The sequence below is a fragment of the Haemaphysalis longicornis genome, unplaced genomic scaffold (genome assembly GCF_048455015.1).
Source record: "Haemaphysalis longicornis isolate Haplotype H1 unplaced genomic scaffold, Haemaphysalis longicornis Haplotype H1 scaffold_14, whole genome shotgun sequence".
Classification (NCBI taxonomy): domain Eukaryota; kingdom Metazoa; phylum Arthropoda; class Arachnida; order Ixodida; family Ixodidae; genus Haemaphysalis; species Haemaphysalis longicornis.
In genome coordinates, this window is record NW_027526245.1 from 54,666,069 (window position 1) to 54,688,775 (window position 22,707).

General features: G+C 55.0%; 1 long non-coding RNA gene across 1 annotated transcript; it reads left to right on the forward strand.

Moving 5' to 3' along the window:
- Positions 1-213: 213 nt before the first annotated feature.
- LOC144165108 (uncharacterized) lies at positions 214-20,765 on the forward strand. The gene is made up of 3 exons (XR_013321366.1): positions 214-281; positions 2,389-2,478; positions 20,428-20,765. It is a non-coding gene; the product is annotated as an uncharacterized LOC144165108 (long non-coding RNA).
- The last annotated feature ends 1,942 nt before the right edge of the window (positions 20,766-22,707 follow it).

Here is a 22,707-nt window from a genome sequence, read left to right on the forward strand (position 1 = left end):
ATTGGCTGGCTTTCCTTCAGTTGCAGCAAGGTACGCACTCAACGTCCACGTTAAAAAGAAAGCCATAAAAGCAAAACAGAAACGCAAGGCATATCTGCTGCGACCAGCAAATCCCGCAGTGCCGTTCTATGCTGCCTATTTGAATCCATGCTATTTCGACACATATTAAGAGGGCACAGCACCTTTTTATATGCCTTCGTTGCTTCGTTACAGCATCAAGCCCACAGCGTAAAAGACGGCCGGTGGACCCCAACTGCGAAAGAAAGTTTCCAGCTGAACTGGTGAGACAAAAGTTGCTGCTGCAACACTGTACCAAGAGCTTAAAAATTTTGCCTTGTATCAGCCGCTCTTACGGCGTTCTGTTCCTCACGGAAACACCTATTTTTTCATTTTACAGTGAAGCAGCATATGTCTAACCTCCCCCCAGTTTTCATTCCGGTGAAGCCGCTTTACTCGGCGCTGCTGTAGGACTTTTACTCGTCACCACTGACACCCCCCCCCCCATCACAACTGTTCTTCCCCTCACCAACACCCATACGTCTTTCACAAGCTGCGCAATTGGCTGACGATGGCGGTAGCTCCGTTATCAGATGATTGCGGAGGATACACCGAACCCCGAACGGGCGTAAAAATGACCGAAAGTCGCCGCCGCCGTTGCCGCCTCAATGTCCACCTCGCATAGTAGGTGCGAATGCCTCCCGGTTAAGAGCCACTTGCCCGGTTGTAACGTTGGCGTGAGCCCTTAACCCTACTTCAGCTTGAAAGGCTTTCTGAGCGACATTTTCACCGGTGTATCTCACGCCCAAGTGTGCAGCCATCACCGGTCGCCGGTTTATACGTGCTCGGGTTGGGAGTAGAAAGAGTGGGGAGTGCAAGCACAGCTGCGCTTCATGTCTCTACCGATGACGTGCCCGTTGTGCTTGTGGGAGATTTAAACGTGGAAGACTCATCACCCAATGCGCCCTGTCAGCTGTCCTCCGTAATCGAACTGTTAAGGTGTGGGATGGTGTGTCACGTAGACAGTAACTTGCCTGCGGTGGCGGGGGGGGGGGGAGCAAAGAACAGTCACGTTTGTCCACTAGAATAAATCTCTAGGCCTTCCACATTTAGCTCGCTCTAGGACGGACGCATGTCATTCGCTTGGAGGAAGAGCGGAAATTGAAGAAGCGTCGGCTCCAATAGAAGCGCGAATAGGCGGAAAAACAACGGAAAGCCGCTGCCGCCACCGTTGACTGCTTGGGTTCCAGCTCATCGAGCAGCTGCGAATCCCTCCCAACTGAACAGGAAGTAGCCCGCTTGCAACGCTGAAGTGCGCCATTATCACTTGTTCAGCTTAAAGAAGCCATGAAGACAAAATACAAGTTATTGTTATTCGAAAGATTTCTTGTTTTATAGTGCCCCTGGCGATTGTCCGAATGCAAACGATGCTTTATTCGCAAAGAAATAGTTAATTCAAGTTAAACTTTCGATTTTCCCGCTAAATCATGCGTTTTCGTGGTATGCAATGACATCACAGGAACCGACCACTCTGCCATTTTCCCTAGAAAGATATTTCTAGGGGCCATAGCTCTGTAGCCGATTGGGAGGCCTTGTTTGCCGTTAGTGAACCTAGATGGCACCACCATACCGTAGCAAGCCGTTTCTGCCTTTGGCCCAGAGCAAGAATTTCTTTCTCCGTGGCCTTTGGTTTGTTTTTGACCGTATTTAAACCGGGCTTGTTTTTGTTCATGGAGAAAATAATCGTTTCGTGAAACAAAGTGCTCGCTTGACAAATGTGGTCACGTAAGACACTGTTCCTTGCGTCAATCGGCAAGTGTAGTCTGAGACAACCCAAAAGTTTTGCAGCTTAACCAAGCATAGTGCGCGCAGTACCAACAGCAGTACGCATCGGCACTTCTGTTTACGTGTGCTTTCGTAACTTCCACTGTTTGTCCCAAAATTATTACGACTTTGAAAAGAATGTGCCCTATATTTGAGCACAAATAGCTCGTTCGGCAAGCTTATAAGCTCTGCCTAATTTGTGTTTGCTTTTGCCGCCTTCCGCTAATCCCAGAGCTGTCACATGTGCCATCATAGGTTCTGTTGCGGGAAATGAGCTAGTGGGTCGCATGGCCATTCCCTTTTTTCCTAATTATGTAGCTTATTTGAGCGAAGTTTACGGTAAAAGTTGTGTCAGTAATGATTCTAACGAGGCAATCTTTTGAATGAACGAAACTTGTGTTTTCTCTTCATGGTTCTTTTAAAGGGCTTTCAGAGCGACATTTCGACGGTTTCTTTCACTTCTAAGCAAGCGCACATAACCGGTTGCCGGTGATGAACACTCCGTTTTGCTAGCGGGAGGTTTAAACGTGTAGTTGCCGTGACACTCCATCGTTTTTCATCCGACAGAGAAAGTCTACCACGAAAGCCAAGTGCAAGTACGTGTGCAAAGGATGGCCAGTCCGCATCGGCATTGCAGAGGACGGCACCTTTTGCCACGTGAGTTGGCAGCCTTTTCTCCCTTGTCTAACCGAATGTAGACCGTAGGGGCAGCAAAACTATAAAAATTAACCCTTAGCAAAGCCAAGGTGCAACCAAATGGTCAGTTTCCAAGCACACAGTATGTTGCATTGCCATTCACGAATGAAACCTTAACATAAATGACAGCGTGATTCAAATGCGCGAAAAGATATAAAACAGGCTGGCCACAAACGTTTTGTAAAGAGGGACGCAACATACATAATTCACGGTTTTTATTTCCGCCTGTTAACAGCCCTTCATAACACTGGGCAGAAACCAAGTATGTACAGCTTTGGCGTTTTATAAACTTGAGATGCTTTCTTATTCACGTGAACATTGTTTCCTAGTCTAGCTAAGCCTCACGCGAACCACCACGGAAGAATTTAGCAAACTTTCAAAACAGTATTTATCAACTGTGTTTACTTAAGCGCCAGGATGAATACGTGCAGGAGCTTGACGCAGTCGCGTGGACGAAACACTGTCGCATTACTTTGTGTCCCTCTGTGGACGCAACAAACCTGTGTAACAGCTAACCATACTGCTTTCGACCAACAGCGTGTCGCTTGGGCACCTTCGCACCAACTTTTCACAGTTTTTTGAGTGATCTAAGTTTTTTGGCCCATCTCCCATAGGATTTCGAACGAAGGCGCAACAATGGCACCGGTTCTTGGCACAAGCGATGTTAATTGTCTGTCGGATCACACATAATGTAAATTGGTTCCTTCCACGAAAAGGAAGATATAAATCACGTGAAACGCTTACCCACCATGCCAGTAGCAGTTTGCAGGGACGCAATTCTTCCGTCATCATTTTCAGTGACACACTCCTACGTAGGTCCCTTGTCTGAGCGGGACATTTTGTGACCAGAAAAACTTCGCCACGTATCCTTAATACATTTAACGTCAAAATTCAGGAAAGCTTTGCGCATCCATGTAAGACTTCTTGTAGCTTAATCTCACGCTTCTGATGTGTTCCATGCACCCGCTAGGTAACGTGTCCGGCAGGCGATATGCGTGCTGGGAACCCCCGGTTCTCGGGCACTGATTATGGCAGCCGTTATTGCGGCACGAATTATAAATCCAAATCGAAAATCTACGGGAGGCGCGCTGTAGCAGCCTCAGTGCGCTAGGCACGAATGTGGTCACGTGGTGCTGAATTATACTTTAACATTACATTTTTATATCGAGCTCCATGACTCAAAACTTCAACTCTCATTCCTTTTTTTTTCTTATTTTTCTCCTTCGCTACTTTCTTCTCGTTCTTTGCTTTCTTTTTTTCTCGTGGCTTCATCTTACCCTTGGCGCAGCATATCAGGCTCTTTGCTGGACAAGCTACGTCAGTATCATTAAACGGCATTCTCTCTCTCGAGGTGCTGCGTACGTGTTGCCCTCGTCCACGCAGGAATTGTGGGTCGCCGATAGCGAGTACGACAGTAAAGCGCACCAACTGGTGCTTAAAAAACGGTTGTATAAATTCTGAAGTTCAAATATAAACTCGTAACGAAAGGATAGTACGCACGTGGAACTGTTTGCACCACAAGCGCATAAACTAAGCGTGGAAATGATTAAAATTTTAGCTTATCACTCAGCCTCAGACGCGCGTGATAACGGTTTTCTGGCTCACTGAATCCGTGGCTAGTGTAGTCTCCAAGTGGTCCTTGTCCACCGCCATAGCACACACTAATTGCAGAATAGCAATTTTGCAGAGATTGTGCTCCAGGCTCCGTAGCAGCTTAAGACTGAATGCGCAGGGCTGGCACTGATAAAGGCATGCCGTAATAGTAAAAAAACAGAAGCAAACGATATTGCCTGTGGATGTCCGTGCTTTCCACAATTCATCTTATAAAAACTGTATCATAGTCATTATAGTCGTCTGTAAAAATAATTTTAGGCATGCTTCTCCAGGCCAGAGTGAATAAGCCTAAGAAAATACTGTCTTTGGCTTCCCGATTTTGGTGTCAGTTCTAAAATCATTACTGCGAATTGTTGTTGATTTCAATGAGCCACGTTTATTGCTTCCTCTATATGTTTTCATGAGCCTTACCAGACCAAATTCTCGACAAGCACTAGGAGAAAACTGCTGATTTATTTGTACATTACGGCCTACTCTAGCAGAAAACACGCAGGGGCGTGGCCGGTGGTACGCGGAGCGCTAGCTGCTGGCGGTATTTGTGAACGCGGCGCGTGCGCATAGACTCGTAAGGGCGGTGCGTAGCCCGCGTCGGCTGCTACTTTTGCGCCGTTGCGCTCGGAAAGCGCTGCTGTATTTCCTAGATGCGACTTGTCTGGCCGCCACACTGCCTGTTGCTCGTTAGATAGTGAGCAGGCAAGAGTAATTAAAATTAAAGCAGTTCCATTCGGAGTGAAGGCGGTCGGAAGGGCAGAGCAGTGGTTAATCCTCCAGACGGGCTGTGGTGCCGTTATCCGCTTATTTCTAGCGCCCCTCACGATCTTTATTTCCCTGTCTCACTCCTCTCTTGGTGAATTGAACGGAGGGTTCGTCCAATGCAATTCAACATTACCTACTTTTCAGTGCTAGCGCGCTCTCCGTCTGGAACAGAACGAGGTTGTAAAGACGAAGGCCTTTAAAAGAACAGAACTCCGCGTTACTTTTCTTGAGCTACTTAAACGCAACAATTCTGGTCTGTCAGTATGTCTGTTTGTCGTTCTGTCTGTCGGTCTGTCTGTGAATCGATTGAGCCACCCCGCCAAAGTAAATCAGAAGCTGCGCAATAGTCATATATACCCACAGCCAAATCTAAACGTGTAAATCCGGTGTCGATGTTCATACTTGTCAACATTGGTGAACGAAAACAAGACATTGCAAAAATATAATGCAGAAAATCAATACACAAGTGCTATTTGCAGTGTTACTTTATTGAAAATTCATGGTTTTTGCGATAGTAAATGAAATACTACATTAAAGGTAGAAAAAAATTCACTCCATCGCCGGCCATTGCCCGAGCTACTATAGTTCCTGGTGGCATTTTAAGAAATCAAATGACAATACTAGACTGGTTCCACGTTCAACTTGGAGCGCACATGGAGTAGAACAACCTGGTTCTATAAACGTTGGAGTAGGCTGCCTCGATTAAGGGGCGTGTCAGCCGTACGGCAGCGCTGGCATCGAGGCACCCCACCTGGAGCAGAGGAACGCGATAAATTTCAACTGCAAACCACAAGCGGCTTATCTTGGGAGGAACGAGAACGGAGAGGAACAGCATGAGAGTTGAGCGGGAAAGCGAATGGAGGCATTTACTTGCCAGGGGCGCCAGTCGACTGTCGTCTTTCGTCGACCTTTGCAACGAAAGGAGCAGATACGTGGCCATTTTTTTTTGTGTGTGTGCTTGCCTTCATCTCACACGTGCCGGTGCCCTACTGCTCAATTTGGAAAGCGCCCTTTTTGGTGGTCACGTCTTTCGCTTACTATAGTAAAAACCAACCCAACGGGCATTCCTAACTAAATGAACGCTGGGGCCACCGGTAATTTACACAAATTTTGCCTCAAATTTACCTGCAGTTCTCTATGCGCTAAACAACGGGGAGATGTATGGCAAGCGACAGCGGTTCAGGAGTTTCCAACGGTTATAACTATAAAAACCCTTTATTTTTCGAAGCATCTGTTTGAGTCCGTTAGGCCGCTACGCCTTGGGGCTCCACTTGGGTCCGTTACGTCGCTACTCCACCTGATTGTGGCGGTGGTGACACAGCGTGACAGCGAACGAGCTAAGACGACAAAGCGGGACCCTAAAGTACTCTGCACTTAACAAAGCCCGCAACTTCTGCAGCCATGCTAGCGAGTCGCATAGTTTCAGTGCGGAGCACTTTGTGGCTCGGACTGTCGTTGTAGCTCGTCCGTTGTCACGGTGTCTAGCCACCGCAGACCAGCGGCGCCACGGACCCAAACAGAGGCTTCGAAAAAATACCCGCTTCTTCCTCGATTCAGCCTTCCAACCAAAAGTTAAAGGATACTTGAATAACAGGTTCGCATAGGCAGAACCGTTCCAAACTCCAGGAACCGCTCACACTGGTCATACATCTCCCCACTATTTAGCGCAAAGAAAAGTGCAGGTATATTTCAGGCAAACTGTATGAGTACTTAAAAGCGGCAGTGGGCACTTAAGCAGTTCATTTAGTTAGGTATGCTCGTCGGGATGGTTTTTAGGATAGTAAGCAAATAACGTAACCGTAGAACAAAAAAAAACGGCGATTTCAAAATGGCGCGGAAACGCTCCAGGACATGCGAGATGACAGCAAGTACAAAAAAATTGCGCGGCCACACTACTGTTACAATGCTGGAGAAACCTCGTGTAAGTAAACGCAAAATGAACAAGGACGAACAAAGTGAACGGGACACGGCGCTACTATCAACTCATTTTATTTTCACCATGATGTCCGATTTTATACGGGAAGATACACAGCTAATGAAAGAAAGGAGGAAAGGGGGAGGAGCACAAGCAAGTACAAAAAAACAAAAAAGTGAAGGATGACATTTCAAACGGTCGCGTTACAAATGCACTTTTGCACGGTAAAATCTAATGATTTGATAAGTATTGCAGTTCTTTCTTTGTCAATGCTAAAGAAGCTGTGCTAACGCAGTTGTCTTTTAAGGAAACTATCTGGTGGGCCCCGATGATCGCTCGTGTCAACTGATCCTCGTGTCGAGCTACAATCCTAGTCTTATCAAAAAGTGGCTTACACTCACAATCTCTGCAGTCTCTGCAGTGTATGCCCATATGTCCTTTAATCGTCTTATCTACATTATTCCTATGTTCTCTAAGCCGATTGTTTAAGCAACGACCCGACTGTCCGTCGTACTGCCTGCCACACGGTAGAGGAATAGAATAAACTGTGCCTACTGAGCAATTCACGAATCGGTCGCGATGCTGCGTTGCGCACTTGCTTTTCTTTTTTTCTTTTCCATTGACTCTGTTCATTAGCTTCGACAATTTGTTGGGATCAGAGAAGACAACGTTAACGTTGACGCGCTTTCCTATTTTCTTGAGATTGTGCGAAATACCATGAGGTACGGCACGACAGTGCACTTCAACTTTTCTCTTTCTTTCTCCCTGGGTTCCACGTCTTTCTTGTTCCTAAGCTGTTTAAGCATCTTATCCGCGACTGACAACAGAAGAAATGGAGGGTACCCGGCAGATGTTAGACGTATTGTCTGTTTTCTGAAACGATCTTCCACGACGTGGGAGCAGGATTTCATCAGCGCGTTGGTAAAACAATGTCTAGCGATCCCACGTTTGGTCAGCTTTGAGTGTGCCGACTGAAAAGGCAGAATTGGTTTCTGGCTACGCGGATCCTAGACTTGTGCTCCTAGACCTTGTGCTCCTAGACTGTGGGCGTAGTGCTTTCACGGCCACCGTAACCAGTGTTTTGTCACATTTTCGACAGTGTCTCGCCCCTCTTGTTTTGACACATGAAACTCCAAGTGAGTGGTCCATAAAATTCATCGACCTCAGGCTCTCGTTCGGTCCCAATCACGTCTGTCGGGAGTATGATCCGCGTAGCCAGAAACCGATTCTGCCTTTTCAGTCGGCACACTCAAAGATGACCTAAAGTGGGATCGCGAGACATTGTTTTACCAACGCGCTGATGAAATCCTGCTCCCACGTCGTGGAAGATAGTTTCAGAAAACAGACAATACGTCTAACATCTGCCGGGTACCCTCCATTTCTTCTGTTGTCGGTCGCGGATAAGATGCTTAAACAGCTTAGGAACAAGCCAGACGTGGAACCCAGGGAGGAAGAAAGAGAAAAGTTGAAGTGCGCTGTCGTGCCATACCTACATGGTATTTCGCACAATCTCAAGAAAATAGAAAAGCGCGTCAACGTTAACGTTGTCTTCTCTGATCCCAACAAATTGTCGAAGCTAATGAACAGAGTCAATGAACAAGAAAAAAAGAAAAGCAAGTGCGCAACGCAGCATCGCGACCGATTCGTGAATTGCTCAGTAGGCACAGTTTATTCCATTCCTCTACCGTGTGGCAGGCAGTACGTCGGACAGTCGGGCCGTCGCTTAAACAATCGGCTTAGAGAACATAGGAATAATGTAGATAAGACGATTAAAGGACATCTGGGCATACACTGCAGAGACTGCAGAGATTGTGAGTGTAAGCCACTTTTTGATAAGACTAGGATTGTAGCTCGACACGAGGATCAGTTGACACGAGAGATCATCGAGGCCCACCAGATAGTTTCCTTAAAAGACAACTGCGTTAGCACAGCTTCTTTAGCATTGACAAAGAAAGAACTGCAATACTTATCAAATCATTAGATTTTACCGTGGAAAAGTGCATTTGTAACGCGACCGTTTCCTTCACTTTTTTGTTTTTTTGTACTTGCTTGTGCTCCTCCCCCTTTCCTCCTTTCTTTCATTAACTGTGTATCTTGCCGTATAAAATTGGACATCATAGTGAAAATAAAATGAGTTGATAGTAGCGCCGTGTCCCGCTCACTTCGTTCGTCCTTGTTCATTTTGCGCTTACTTACACGATGAATGACCAACTCGTCCAAGAAACCACTCTGCTGGAGAAACAGAGCGGGCGGCCCCTCGCCCTTCACCCGGCTTTCGCACCTAACATTTATTTCCGAACTTTAAGAACCCGCGACCAAGTCATGCCAACGCCCGCGCTACGAACCCAAAAGAAATGCGACGCGCCCGGAATGCGTTGGTAGCTCGATCGGATAGAAGCCAGTTCCATGGCGCAAGGGACCCACGTTCAATTCCTACCACGGGCGCGTTGTTTTAATGCGCAGCAATCTTTGCCGAGAAACCCTTACAGCCAAGACCGTGTAATGCCCTGCATTTCCACAAAAATGCAGATATCGTGGAATTTCCATCTGTAATCGTTATAATAACGTAAATGAAGATGATTGGTCGAAAGAAATTTTGAAAAACTAAAAAACAAGAAACGTACTTAAAAATACGGAAATTTGCGAACCGTGTAACACCCTGCATTTCCAAAATAGTGCCTATTTTAGGAAAGTTCCACGCATAATTGTTTTAACAGCGTAAATAGAGATAATTGGGGGAACGAAATTTTGGAAAAATAAAATTAACGCTATATTTTAAAAATGCGTAAAATGGCAGAAAATGCGGAAAATAATGCATATTTCACGGAATTTCTACTTTGAATCGTTATAGCAGTGTAAATGGAGGTAAATTTGTCGTACAGAATATTAAAAAACTAAAAAAAGAAAATTTTCCAAAAATACTGCAATTGGCGAACCGTGTAACCCCCTTCATTTCAAAAAAATACATATTTGGCGCAAGTAACACCTGTATTCGTTATAATAGCGTAAATGGACATAGTTGGTCGGACAGGATTTAGAAAAACCCAGAAAATCGGCTGTAACAAGTTACACTCAAAACAAGCGGCCCAAGTATGCAACGCATAAGTTGACAATTCTCTTAATTTTGCAGGTTTTTTTCCTTTCCAATTGGCTGCAGATGTGTTTGTTCCCCGGCGCTGCTAAACCTGCACCCCTCGGTTGTTTGGGGTGGCCCAGTGGTTAGGTTGCCGGTTGCACGGCGTAAAGGTCCTGGGTTCGATTTCCGGTACCTCCCTAACATCATTTTTTCCTTGAGGCGTGCACCCCCAACCCCTACACGTTGGCGTCTTGCCTCCTCCCCACTTTTCCTCACACTTCGAGGTTTTTTGGTGCAACGAACGGATATTGCTCGGCCTAAACAGCTACGCTGTTATAAGAACGGAACTCTGCGTCTTGTTGTTCCAAGTAAAACAAGAAAAAAATAAATAAAAGGATGCGAGTTGTCCCAGCAGAAGGCGCAGGGGCACTGCGAAGGCGGGAAAATTTGAATTCATTGAACAAACACATGTTCAATTCATTAAGAAAGGTGGCAAAGGGCGGAGAACGGCACCACAGCCCCTCTAGTGAGTCACTGCTCCGTACTTGACAGCTTCCACCTTGAGTGGAACTGCGTTAACTTTTTTTCCTTATTACTCGCCCAAGCTGGCCACTTTTTATAGCAGCAAAAGCAACTGAGCATTAATGTAGCAACCTGTACCAAGCTTGCTTTTTCAAGCATATAATGTTTGCCAATTCAACAAGCGGAAGGCAGACTTGTTATCAGTCCCTTCGCACTAGGAAAAAAAACGTCCGCGTATCTGCTCCTATCGTTGCAAATGTCGGCGGAAGACGATAGTAGACTAGCGCCCCTGTCAAGTAAGTGCCTCCCTTCTCTTTTCCGCTTACCTCTCATGCTGTTCCTCTCGCGTCTCGTTCCTCCTAAGATAACACGTTCGAGGTTGGGTGAAATCAATTGAAATTGACGGCGTTCCACTTCTACAAGTCGGCTGCCTCGATGCCAGCGGTGCCGTACGGCGGAGACACGCGTGAATCGAGGCACCCTACTACAACGTTTATACAACCACGCTGCTCTATTGGCAACGAGGACATACCGTGGCGCCACCTACGAGTGACGTCACTTGTAGGACGCCGGGTTATGCTGTCGTCTGCTAGAACACATTTCCTGTGCTTATGCGCCCGCAAGTTTTTTGTTGTGGCCACCGGGTGCCCTCTCCTCGCGGCTTTGTAGCAAATTACAGAAGAAAGTTGTCTACATACCAAATAATCCGGGCTAGCAATCAACGGCTCGCTTGTTCCCGACGACACCGCCGCGGCTGGGTAGTTGCTACCATCGCCACCGACAGCTCGTACGCAGCCAGCTAACCCCAAGGACGATACAATTGGTGCCTAGAAAAGTACGCTGTTAATTCATTATGAAATACTTGCGACGTGACATGTACGCGACTGTGTGTGCAAGAAAATAGACCTTGCAACAGCGACAGAAACATGCCGCTCAGTTGGATCTCACCACGCGCACTGCGCGCATTGCGTGGTAATGAATGACTGCGTGAGACCGGTGAGCGATTGCTTCTCCGCACATGCTTAAAAGTGCTGGTACGATCTGCACTTTGGCTTAAGCAGTGCCTATTTATCCTCAAATGTTTTTTTTTATATTCATGCCCTGATTTGATTAACGGTACTCTGTACTGCTTATATCTTTACTTTCGCGACAACTTGTCCACAGTGTACGAATTGTATTGACGCGACTTTTTAACGCCTTCAATCGGGTTTACACTTGGCTGTGTTTTTTTTTTAATTAAGACCTCTGCAACACGGGATTTTGTCTATTTACGATGAGCCTGCGCCTTTCTCTAGCATCAAGTACGAGAACTCACGATTGCTCACGAAAGGCATGGTTGCGTACGAGGCGAAACACGTCGTGGGGTAATTGGGACTTTAAGAGTAAGGGAACCAAGCATTGGAGGCCCCCAAGAAGTTCGTGGAACCCAAAGCAACACGCTGGCGCACGGCGAGTCTAAGAAGAGGGTCATCTCCAACAGCTTACTCGCCGCCGGTTTCGGATGCGCCGAGTCCGATGTTGGAAACTTTAGGCTTAGCGTCGCGGCAGATATTTCATCGCCGCTATCGTTACAGTCGCGAATGACAGTCCCTAACACAACTTTTCCCTCACTGTCACCCCTTTTCTCGTATGTGGAAGTTTGTATCCGTGCGTGGTGACTGCATTTAGGCCATCGATTATTAAAATACCTGCCACGGCCTGGGCCGATTTTTGCGCGCAGGTATCGCCACCCTTAAGCCGCTCGCCCCACCGTGCGCGAACGGGCCGGCGGCGTGGGGCCGGACATCCGCGGTCGGTTGCCGTAGTCACCCTTCGGCCGCTCGTCGCACCGTGCGCGAACGGGCGGGCGGCGCGGGGCCGGACATCCGCGGCCGGTCGCCGTATCACCCTTCGGCTGCTCGCCGCACCGTGCGCGAACGGGCGGGCGGCGCGGGGCCGGACATCCACGGTAGGTCGCCGTAGTCACCCTTGGGCCGCTCGTCGCACCGTGCGCGAACGGGCGGGCGGCGCAGGGCCGGACATCCGCGGCCGGGCGCCGTATCACCCTTCGGCTGCTGCCGCACCGTGCGCGAACGGGCGGGCGGCGCGAGGCCGGACATCCGCGGCCAGTCGCCGTATCACCCTTCGGCTGCTAGCCGCACTGTGCGCGAACGGGCGGGCGGCGCGGGGCCGGACATCCGCGGCCGGGCGCCGTAGCACCCTTCGGCCGCTGGTCGCACCATGCGCGAACGGGAGGGCGGCGCGGGGCCGGACATCCGCGGTAGGTCGCCGTAGCACCCTTCGGCCGCTCGCCGCACCGTGCGCGAACGGGCGGGCGGCGCGTGGCCGGACATCCGCGGCCGGTCGCCGTATCACCCTTCGGCTGCTCGCCGCACCGTGCGCGAACGGGCGGGCGGCGCGGGGCCGGACATCCGCGGTAGGTCGCCGTAGCACCCTTCGGCCGCTCGTCGCACCGTGCGCGAACGGGCGGGCGGCGCAGGGCCGGACATCCGCGGCCGGTCGCCGTATCACCCTTCGGCTGCTCGCCGCACCGTGCGCGAACGGACGGGCGGCGCGAGGCCGGACATCCTCGGCCGGTCGCCGTATCACCCTTCGGCTGCTTGCCGCACCGTGCGCGAACGGGCGGGCGGCGCGGGGCCGGACATCCGCGGCCGGACGCCGTAGCACCCTTCGGCCGCTCGTCGCACCGTGCGCGAACGGGCGGGCGGCGCGGGGCCGGACATCCGCGGCCGGTCGCCGTACACCCTTCGGCTGCTCGTCGCACCGTGCGCGAACGGGCGGGCGGCGCGGGGCCGGACATTCGCGGTCGGTCGCCATAGCACCCTTCGGCCGCTCGTCGCACCATGCGCGAACGGGCGGGCGGCGCGGGGCCAGACATCCGCGGTAGGTCGCCGTAGCACCCTTCGGCCGCTCGTCGCACCGTGCGCGAACGGGTGGGCGGCGCGGGGCCGGACATCCGCGGTAGGTCGCCGTAGCACCCTTCGGCCGCTCGTCGCACCGTGCGCGAACGGGCGGGCGGCGCGGGGCCGGACATCCGCGGCCGGTTGCCGTACACCCTTCGGCTGCTCGTCGCACCATGCGCGAACGGGCGGGCGGCGCGGGGCCGGACATTCGCGGTCGGTCGCCATAGCACCCTTCGGCCGCTCGTCGCACCGTGCGCGAACGGGCGGGCGGCGCGGGGCCGGACATCCGCGGCCGGTCGCCGTAGCACCCTTCGGCCGCTCGTCGCACCATGCGCGAACGGGCGGGCGGCGCGGGGCCGGACATCCGCGGCCGGTTGCCGTAGCACCCTTCGGCCGCTCGCCGCACCGTGCGCGGTCGGTCGCCGTAGCCACCCTTCGGCTGCTCGCCGCACCGTGCGCGAACGGGCGGGCGGCGCGGGGCCGGACATCCGCGGCCGGTCGCCGTATTACCCTTCGGCTGCTTGCCGCACCGTGCGCGAACGGGCGGGCGGCGCGGGGCCGGACATCCGCGGTCGGTCGCCGTATTACCCTTCGGCTGCTCGCCGCACCGTGCGCGAACGGACGGGCGGCGCGGCGGCGGACATTCGCGGTAGGTCGCCGTAGCACCCTTCGGCCGCTCGTCGCACCGTGCGCGAACGGGCGGGCGGCGCGGGGCCGGACATCCGCGGTAGGTCGCCGTAGCACCCTTCGGCCGCTCGTCGCACCGTGCGCGAACGGGCGGGCGGCGCGGGGCCGGACATCCGCGGTAGGTCGCCGTAGCACCCTTCGGCCGCTCGTCGCATCGTGCGCGAACGGGCGGGCGGCGCGGGGCCGGACATCCGCGGCCGGCCGCCGTATCACCCTTCGGCTGCTCGCCGCACCGTGCGCGAACGGACGGGCGGCGCGGGGCCGGACATCCGCGGCCGGTCGCCGTATCACCCTTCGGCTGTCCGCCGCACCGTGCGCGAACGGACGGGCGGCGCGGGGCCGGACATCCGCGGCCGGTCGCCGTACACCCTTCGGCTGCTCGTCGCACCGTGCGCGAACGGGCGGGCGGCGCGGGGCCGGACATCCGCGGCCGGGCGCCGTATCACCCTTCGGCCGCCCGCCGCACCGTGCGCGAATGGGCGGGCGGCGCGGGGCCGGACATCCGCGGCCGGGTGCCGTAGCACCCTTCGGCCGCTCGTCGCACCATGCGCGAACGGGCGGGCGGCGCGGGGCCGGACATCTGCGGCCGGTTGCCGTAGCACCCTTCGGCCGCCCGCCGCACCGTGCGCGGTCGGTTGCCGTAGCCACCCTTCGGCTGCTGCCGCACCGTGCGCGAACGGGCGGGCGGTGCGGGGCCGGACATCCGCGGCCGGTCGCCGTATTACCCTTCGGCTTGCCGCCGCACCGTGCGCGAACGGGCGGGCGGCGCGGGGCCGGACATCCGCGGCCGGTCGCCGTATTACCCTTCAGCTGCTCGCCGCACTATGTGCGAACGGACGGGCGGCGCGGCGCCGGACATCCGCGGTCGGTCGCCGTAGCACCCTTCGGCTGCTTGCCGCACCGTGCGCGAACGGGCGGGCGGCGCGGGGCCGGACATCCGCGGCCGGTCGCCGTATCGCCCTTCGGCTGCTCGCCGCACCGTGCGCGAACGGGCGGGCGGCGCGGGGCCGGACATCCGCGGCCGGTCGCCGTATTACCCTTCGGCTGCTCGCCGCACCGTGCGCGAACGGGCGGGCGGCGCGGGGCCGGACATCCGCGGTTGGTCGCCGTAGTCACCCTTCGGCCGCTCGTCGCACCGTGCGCGAACGGGCGGGCGGCGCGGGGCCGGACATCCGCGGCCGGGCGCCGTATTACCCTTCGGCTGCTCGCCGCACTATGTGCGAACGGACGGGCGGCGCGGCGCCGGACATCCGCGGTCGGTCGCCGTAGCACCCTTCGGCCGCCCGCCGCACCATGCGCGAACGGGCGGGCGGCGCGGGGCCGGACATCCGCGGCCGGTCGCCGTAGCACCCTTCGGCCGCTCGTCGCACCGTGCGCGAACGGGCGGGCGGCGCGGGGCCGGAAATCCGCGGCCGGTCGCCGTAGCACCCTTCGGCCGCTCGTCGCACCATGCGCGAACGGGCGGGCGGCGCGGGGCCGGACATCCGCGGCCGGTTGCCGTAGCACCCTTCGGCCGCTCGCCGCACCGTGCGCGGTCGGTCGCCGTAGCCACCCTTCGGCTGCTCGCCGCACCGTGCGCGAACGGGCGGGCGGCGCGGGGCCGGACATCCGCGGCCGGTCGCCGTATTACCCTTCGGCTGCTTGCCGCACCGTGCGCGAACGGGCGGGCGGCGCGGGGCCGGACATCCGCGGTCGGTCGCCGTATTACCCTTCGGCTGCTCGCCGCACCGTGCGCGAACGGACGGGCGGCGCGGCGGCGGACATTCGCGGTAAGTCGCCGTAGCACCCTTCGGCCGCTCGTCGCACCGTGCGCGAACGGGCGGGCGGCGCGGGGCCGGACATCCGCGGTAGGTCGCCGTAGCACCCTTCGGCCGCTCGTCGCACCGTGCGCGAACGGGCGGGCGGCGCGGGGCCGGACATCCGCGGTAGGTCGCCGTAGCACCCTTCGGCCGCTCGTCGCATCGTGCGCGAACGGGCGGGCGGCGCGGGGCCGGACATCCGCGGCCGGTCGCCGTATTACCCTTCGGCTGCTTGCCGCACCGTGCGCGAACGGGCGGGCGGCGCGGGGCCGGACATCCGCGGTCGGTCGCCGTATTACCCTTCGGCTGCTCGCCGCACCGTGCGCGAACGGACGGGCGGCGCGGGGCCGGACATCCGCGGCCGGTCGCCGTAGCACCCTTCGGCCGCTCGTCGCACCGTGCGCGAACGGGCGGGCGGCGCGGGGCCGGACATCCGCGGTAGGTCGCCGTAGCACCCTTCGGCCGCTCGTCGCACCGTGCGCGAACGGGCGGGCGGCGCGGGGCCGGACATCCGCGGTAGGTCGCCGTAGCACCCTTCGGCCGCTCGTCGCATCGTGCGCGAACGGGCGGGCGGCGCGGGGCCGGACATCCGCGGCCGGCCGCCGTATCACCCTTCGGCTGCTCGCCGCACCGTGCGCGAACGGACGGGCGGCGCGGGGCCGGACATCCGCGGCCGGTCGCCGTATCACCCTTCGGCTGTCCGCCGCACCGTGCGCGAACGGACGGGCGGCGCGGGGCCGGACATCCGCGGCCGGTCGCCGTACACCCTTCGGCTGCTCGTCGCACCGTGCGCGAACGGGCGGGCGGCGCGGGGCCGGACATCCGCGGCCGGGCGCCGTATCACCCTTCGGCCGCCCGCCGCACCATGCGCGAATGGGCGGGCGGCGCGGGGCCGGACATCCGCGGCCGGGTGCCGTAGCACCCTTCGGCCGCTCGTCGCACCATGCGCGAACGGGCGGGCGGCGCGGGGCCGGACATCTGCGGCCGGTTGCCGTAGCACCCTTCGGCCGCCCGCCGCACCGTGCGCGGTCGGTTGCCGTAGCCACCCTTCGGCTGCTGCCGCACCGTGCGCGAACGGGCGGGCGGTGCGGGGCCGGACATCCGCGGCCGGTCGCCGTATTACCCTTCGGCTTGCCGCCGCACCGTGCGCGAACGGGCGGGCGGCGCGGGGCCGGACATCCGCGGCCGGTCGCCGTATTACCCTTCAGCTGCTCGCCGCACTATGTGCGAACGGACGGGCGGCGCGGCGCCGGACATCCGCGGTCGGTCGCCGTAGCACCCTTCGGCTGCTTGCCGCACCGTGCGCGAACGGGCGGGCGGCGCGGGGCCGGACATCCGCGGCCGGTCGCCGTATCGCCCTTCGGCTGCCCGCCGCACCGTGCGCGAACGGGCGGGCGGCGCGGGGCCGGACATCCGCGGCCGGTCGCCGTATTACCCTTCGGCTGCTCGCCGCACCGTGCGCGAACGGGCGGGCGGCGCGGGGCCGGACATCCGCGGTTGGTCGCCGTAGTCACCCTTCGGCCGCTCGTCGCACCGTGCGCGAACGGGCGGGCGGCGCGGGGCCGGACATCCGCGGCCGTGCGCCGTATTACCCTTCGGCTGCTCGCCGCACTATGTGCGAACGGACGGGCGGCGCGGCGCCGGACATCCGCGGTCGGTCGCCGTAGCACCCTTCGGCCGCCCGCCGCACCATGCGCGAACGGGCGGGCGGCGCGGGGCCGGACATCCGCGGCCGGTCGCCGTAGCACCCTTCGGCCGCTCGTCGCACCGTGCGCGAACGGGCGGGCGGCGCGGGGCCGGACATCCGCGTCCGGGCGCCGTATCACCCTTCGGCCGCCCGCCGCACCGTGCGCGAACGGGCGGGCGGCGCGGGGCCGGACATCCGCGGCCGGTCGCCGTAGCACCCTTCGGCCGCTCGTCGCACCATGCGCGAACGGGCGGGCGGCGCGGGGCCGGACATCTGCGGCCGGTTGCCGTAGCACCCTTCGGCCGCCCGCCGGACATCCGCGGTCGGTCGCCGTAGCACCCTTCGGCTGCTCGCCGCACCGTGCGCGAACGGGCGGGCGGCGCGGGGCCGGACATCCGCGGCCGGACGCCGTATCACCCTTCGGCTGCTCGCCGCACCGTGCGCGAACGGGCGGGCGGCGCGGGGCCGGACATCCGCGGCCGGACGCCGTAGTCACCCTTCGGCCGCTCGTCGCACCGTGCGCGAACGGGCGGGCGGCGCGGGGCCGGACATCCGCGGCCGGGCGCCGTATTACCCTTCGGCTGCTCGCCGCACTATGTGCGAACGGACGGGCGGCGCGGCGCCGGACATCCGCGTTCGGTCGCCGTAGCCACCCTTCGGCTGCTCGCCGCACCGTGTGCGAACGGACGGGCGGCGCGGGGCCGGACATCCGCGGTCGGTCGCCGCATCACCCTTCGGCTGCCCGCCGCACCTTGCGTGAACGGGCGGGCGGCGCGGGGCCGGACATCCGCGGTCGGTCGCCGTAGCACCCTTCGGCCGCTCGTCGCACCATGCGCGAAGCCGCGAACGGGCCGGCGGCGCGGTCGCCGCAGATCGCGGCGGATATTTGAACATCGCCTTCAAAATCGCAGCTGACACTACGCAGCACAATTTTTCACCACACTAACATCCACTTTCGCGAATGTGGATCTCCTTTTCCGCGATCAGTGTGATTTAAAAAAGCGGCAACAATGTGTTGCTTTCTCGGCCTACGTCAGTTCGAGCCGCCGGCGGGCTGTAGGCACGGCGGACGTGTGTGCGGAGCGTTTCTGCGAGCAGTAAACGCTTCATGATTTCCTCCTTCACCTATTCCTTGAGAACGACAACTGAAATCTACAAATTTAGCTCGGTGATCATCGTAGCCGAGCTAATTGTTCATCGTGGAAACGAGCCGCAGCTTACGCTTACACCGGGTTCGGTCACATACGTCCGCATGCACCACCACGCTCAAGCTGTTTGCGGGCAGCCTGCCACGGTTATAAAGTCCCCATGAGGTCAAACTATGCTTCACGCACTGATAATGAACTTCAAACGCCGAAAATTCGCACGGAAATGCACTTAGAAAGCGCGACCTAAACGAAATGTCACGCGCGGCAAGCCAACAACGCAGCAAGGTAGGAACGGGTATCCTACAAGTGACGTCAAAACGACCGCAGCGCCGGCCTCTCCAGTGGTGGCCCTCGCGGCCAATACTCCACAAGAGTTCCAAGCGGAACGTGGAACCTACCTATTCGAACTTTTCGTTGCTGTTGCCGTTTGAATTTTCAAAATGCCGGTATGTAGCGCGGGCAACAGTTTTCTGCAGTTGTTGTAGTAGTTCATTTGCTATCGCAAAAACCAAGCATCCGTGGATTTTTTTATAAAGAAACAGTGCAAATATCACTCATATATTGATTTTCTGCGTCATATTTGCGTAATGTGTTGTTCTTGTTCAGCAATGTTGACAAGTATGAACATTAACACCGAACATACCGTTTAGATTTGGCTGTGGGTACATAAGACTATTCCGCAGTTTCTGATTCACTTTGGCCGGGTGGCAGAATCAAGTCACAGACAGTCAGACAGACAGAGCGAAGTTTCTTCGTTTAAGTAGCCCATGAAAGACTGTCGTCTTTAAAACCATGGAGGCCCATTCACACTTACCGCTAGAGCAGCAAAAGCCACAGAGGCGACACGGTTGTTATCTTCTTTGTTGCTCGGCATCGCTCTTGCCGCGCGAGAAGAGCGATTGGTCTCGAGCAATTTTTGCCGCCACCGTCGCACCGTCCCTCTCGACGCAGGAGGAGAAGACGTGAACTCCTGACGTCATATACTGCCTTAGCACTGGATACTGTGCGATGTAAAAACCGAAACTCCCGTAAAGGGACGCTCCAAGCGAGAGGCAATAACAATAGAAGCAAAAAAAGTAGTCGCCGTCGAATGTACGGCGTGCCAATGTGAACACCGAGAGTGGCGGTCGCTGCAGTTGAATCGCTCGACGCTTAACGACGTAACGACGCTGGGCATGCACGCACAGGCCGTAAGACTTCATGCGCATGTTTCGCGTTTACAAATCTTGCCGGCAGTTCCCGCTCCATGGGCTCTTGGCCACGCGCTGACGTGTTCCCTCTAATAGTGGATCGCTCTGTATGTTTCGGAGATTCTGGGCACTGCCGCTGTCTCACTTAAACTAAAACAAAATCGAATGTTTTTTTGCGTTTGTTACAAATGATTACCAGCCACAAAAAGCTGCTGTCTCAAGCATCTTGACGAGGTGGCTGGCCCGGTACTGGCAGCAATTATTGACGCACGTATAAACAAAAAATTAAACTTATACATACATGCATGCGCTCACGTAGTATACAGTCGTATTTGTGTAACAGATTAAAACATGCACTCATCAAAAACAACGCATGCATTTGAGCTCGCCCGATCACAAAAACAGGATCCCCGTTATTATCCTGTTCGTGATAGCATAACAGATCCCCCCTCTACAACTTCGTCAGGTACATTTATAAATATCAGTTGAAATACCCAACAAACTACGAAAGGGTATCATAGAAACAAATTGTGAAATCGATTTTTACAAAAGAGCGATGTGTATACTTCATGTTGTGTATGTCGAAACTTCTTACGAAATCTCTCAATTGCAGCGCCGCGGGAAAGGCCGGAGACCAGGCATCTTCGTCGGTGGCACATGCGTCAATCCAAACACCTCTCCCTTTCCCAACGTGCATTCTGAGCCTACCGAGCGGACAACTACTGCGATATCATTCGGAAGCCAACCATCAAAAGTTTCAATGTTAACTCGTAGGGCTACCCAAAAATAAACGTACCTTTTTTTACTCACTTACGGAGTTGTGAGTGTCACCTTCGGTGTGGAGGCCTTGATTTTGTGGTTTTAACGCGCACAGGGATTTATACACGCACCCTTAACATCCCCCTGGTGGGTCATTCAGGAATGCAAGCAGTGGGGAGGGAGGATTGAATTACTGTAGCCATGAAACGATGCAGGAGGCAGCCCCAGGATGCGGGTTTTACCACTAGAAAAAAACAGGTATCTGCTTGTATCGCTTTTCTCGCATTGAAAGTGTTTCTTGAAACAATTAAGATTTATTTTGAAGATTGTTATAAAAGTAAGGTAACTGGTGTCAGAAATGGCGCACCCGGTAGCCGACCAATCATAATATACCTTTGTAGTTGGTTCTCGATGTCAAAGAGCAGCTCTCTCTATCAGTGTCTTCAATATATCAGTAACTTAAAACCTGATGAAGTTACAGTAAGTAGTAGTTCTTGGAATCCGAGATTGGCATTTACAGCAGAGCGTGAAGATGACGAAGAGGCGGGAGGCAAAGGCAGTTTATGGGCAGCAAGAACCGTCGAACTCACTATTTGGGAAGAAACCAAGATCCATTTCTTGTTCATGACACAACCAAATCATCAAGACTTGCAGGCGCGCAGAATCGGGAGAGGTCAGGACAGAGAATTCACAGAATTTACTGAGTTTTACAGAGTTTCAGAGAGTTTGCAGAGCTTTGCAATTTACAGAGAATTGACAGAATTTACAGAGATTTACAGAGGGCAAAGAGCCGTTTACAGTGTTCTTCTGTCGTCTGACTGTGTCATATCTGATTTCTTGTTAACCTTTTTATTGTTATTTGTATGAGTGTACACTTGTGAAGTGAATTTGTCCAAGAACTGTTTTTTTTTCTGCCAGAATTTACTGTAAAACAAGGAACCCGTATGCAACTGTGCGACTATCCCTGTGGCCAACAAGGTTTTTTTTCCTCTGTAGAACAATGCTTTCTTCTTATGCCCTGTGTGCAAAAAATGTTTTTTTTCTCGTCAGAGGACGTTTTTATATTAGGAATTAGTGTTTATTGGGGGTGTTCCTTGGTGTTTTCCAGGTGAATTAGCGACTATCATTGTGTACAGTACTGCTATTTTGGTTTTTTTCGGCGTCATGAAGACGCTTTAATAGAATGTTTTCCTTGGTATGTTTCCCAACGGTGTCAATACAGGAGCATTCGCCTCGTCAAGCTACTTCTCACAGTAGCTTTTTGCGGCTGCTCCATCCTTTTTGTTGAAAATGAAAATAAAGCTTTGATTTTATTTGATTTGAATTGAATTATGCCGTTTGGCGCATGCGAACGCAGTAAATGAACCATTTAGACGAAAATAGCTGAATGCGCGCAGGAAATGAAAGCAAATGAATTGAGTTCCTAATAAAATAAAGAAAAAACACTCTATGATGGCTGTCTCCTTGGCGACGCTGTAAGACAGTGAAAAACATCAAGTAGGCGCTCTTCTGTTGATGCATTCACAAGACGGCAGCGTGTGGCACAAAAACGCGTGTCGCCATGCACAAGTTTCGCTGCTTCCAACCTAAATGCAAAAAAAAGGATAATCCCAAAAGATTGCAGTATCGCTTTGCGGAGTTTTATTGGCGGGTGTATGGGAATTAATTTTTCAGATTTCAAGCAAAAATGATGATTGATTGTGGGGTTTGACGCGCCGACGCAACGCAGGCGATGAGGCGCGCCGTAGTGGAGGGCTCCGGATTAATTTTGACCACCTGGGGATCTTTATCGTGCGCCGAAATCTCGTACACACGGGCGTTTTTGCTTTTCGCCTCCATCAGAAAAGCGGCCGCCGCGGCCGGGAATCGAACCCGCGACCTCGTGCTCAGCAGCGCAACTCAAGCAAAAATGGCGTATCACACCCTACCCACAGGTGGGAATCGCCGTTACGCAAACCTTTCATCGTGCATATGGGGGTTGAAATGAACTTGCACGTGGTATTTATTACGGGAGTGTTATTGTGCTTGACGTCGTTGATGATTTTCAGAACGGTGAGCAGTGACGAGGACGTCCAGAAATAGGAAACGTAACGAGAAACGTTTAACGTATCAGTATTCCTGGCCAACACGCCTC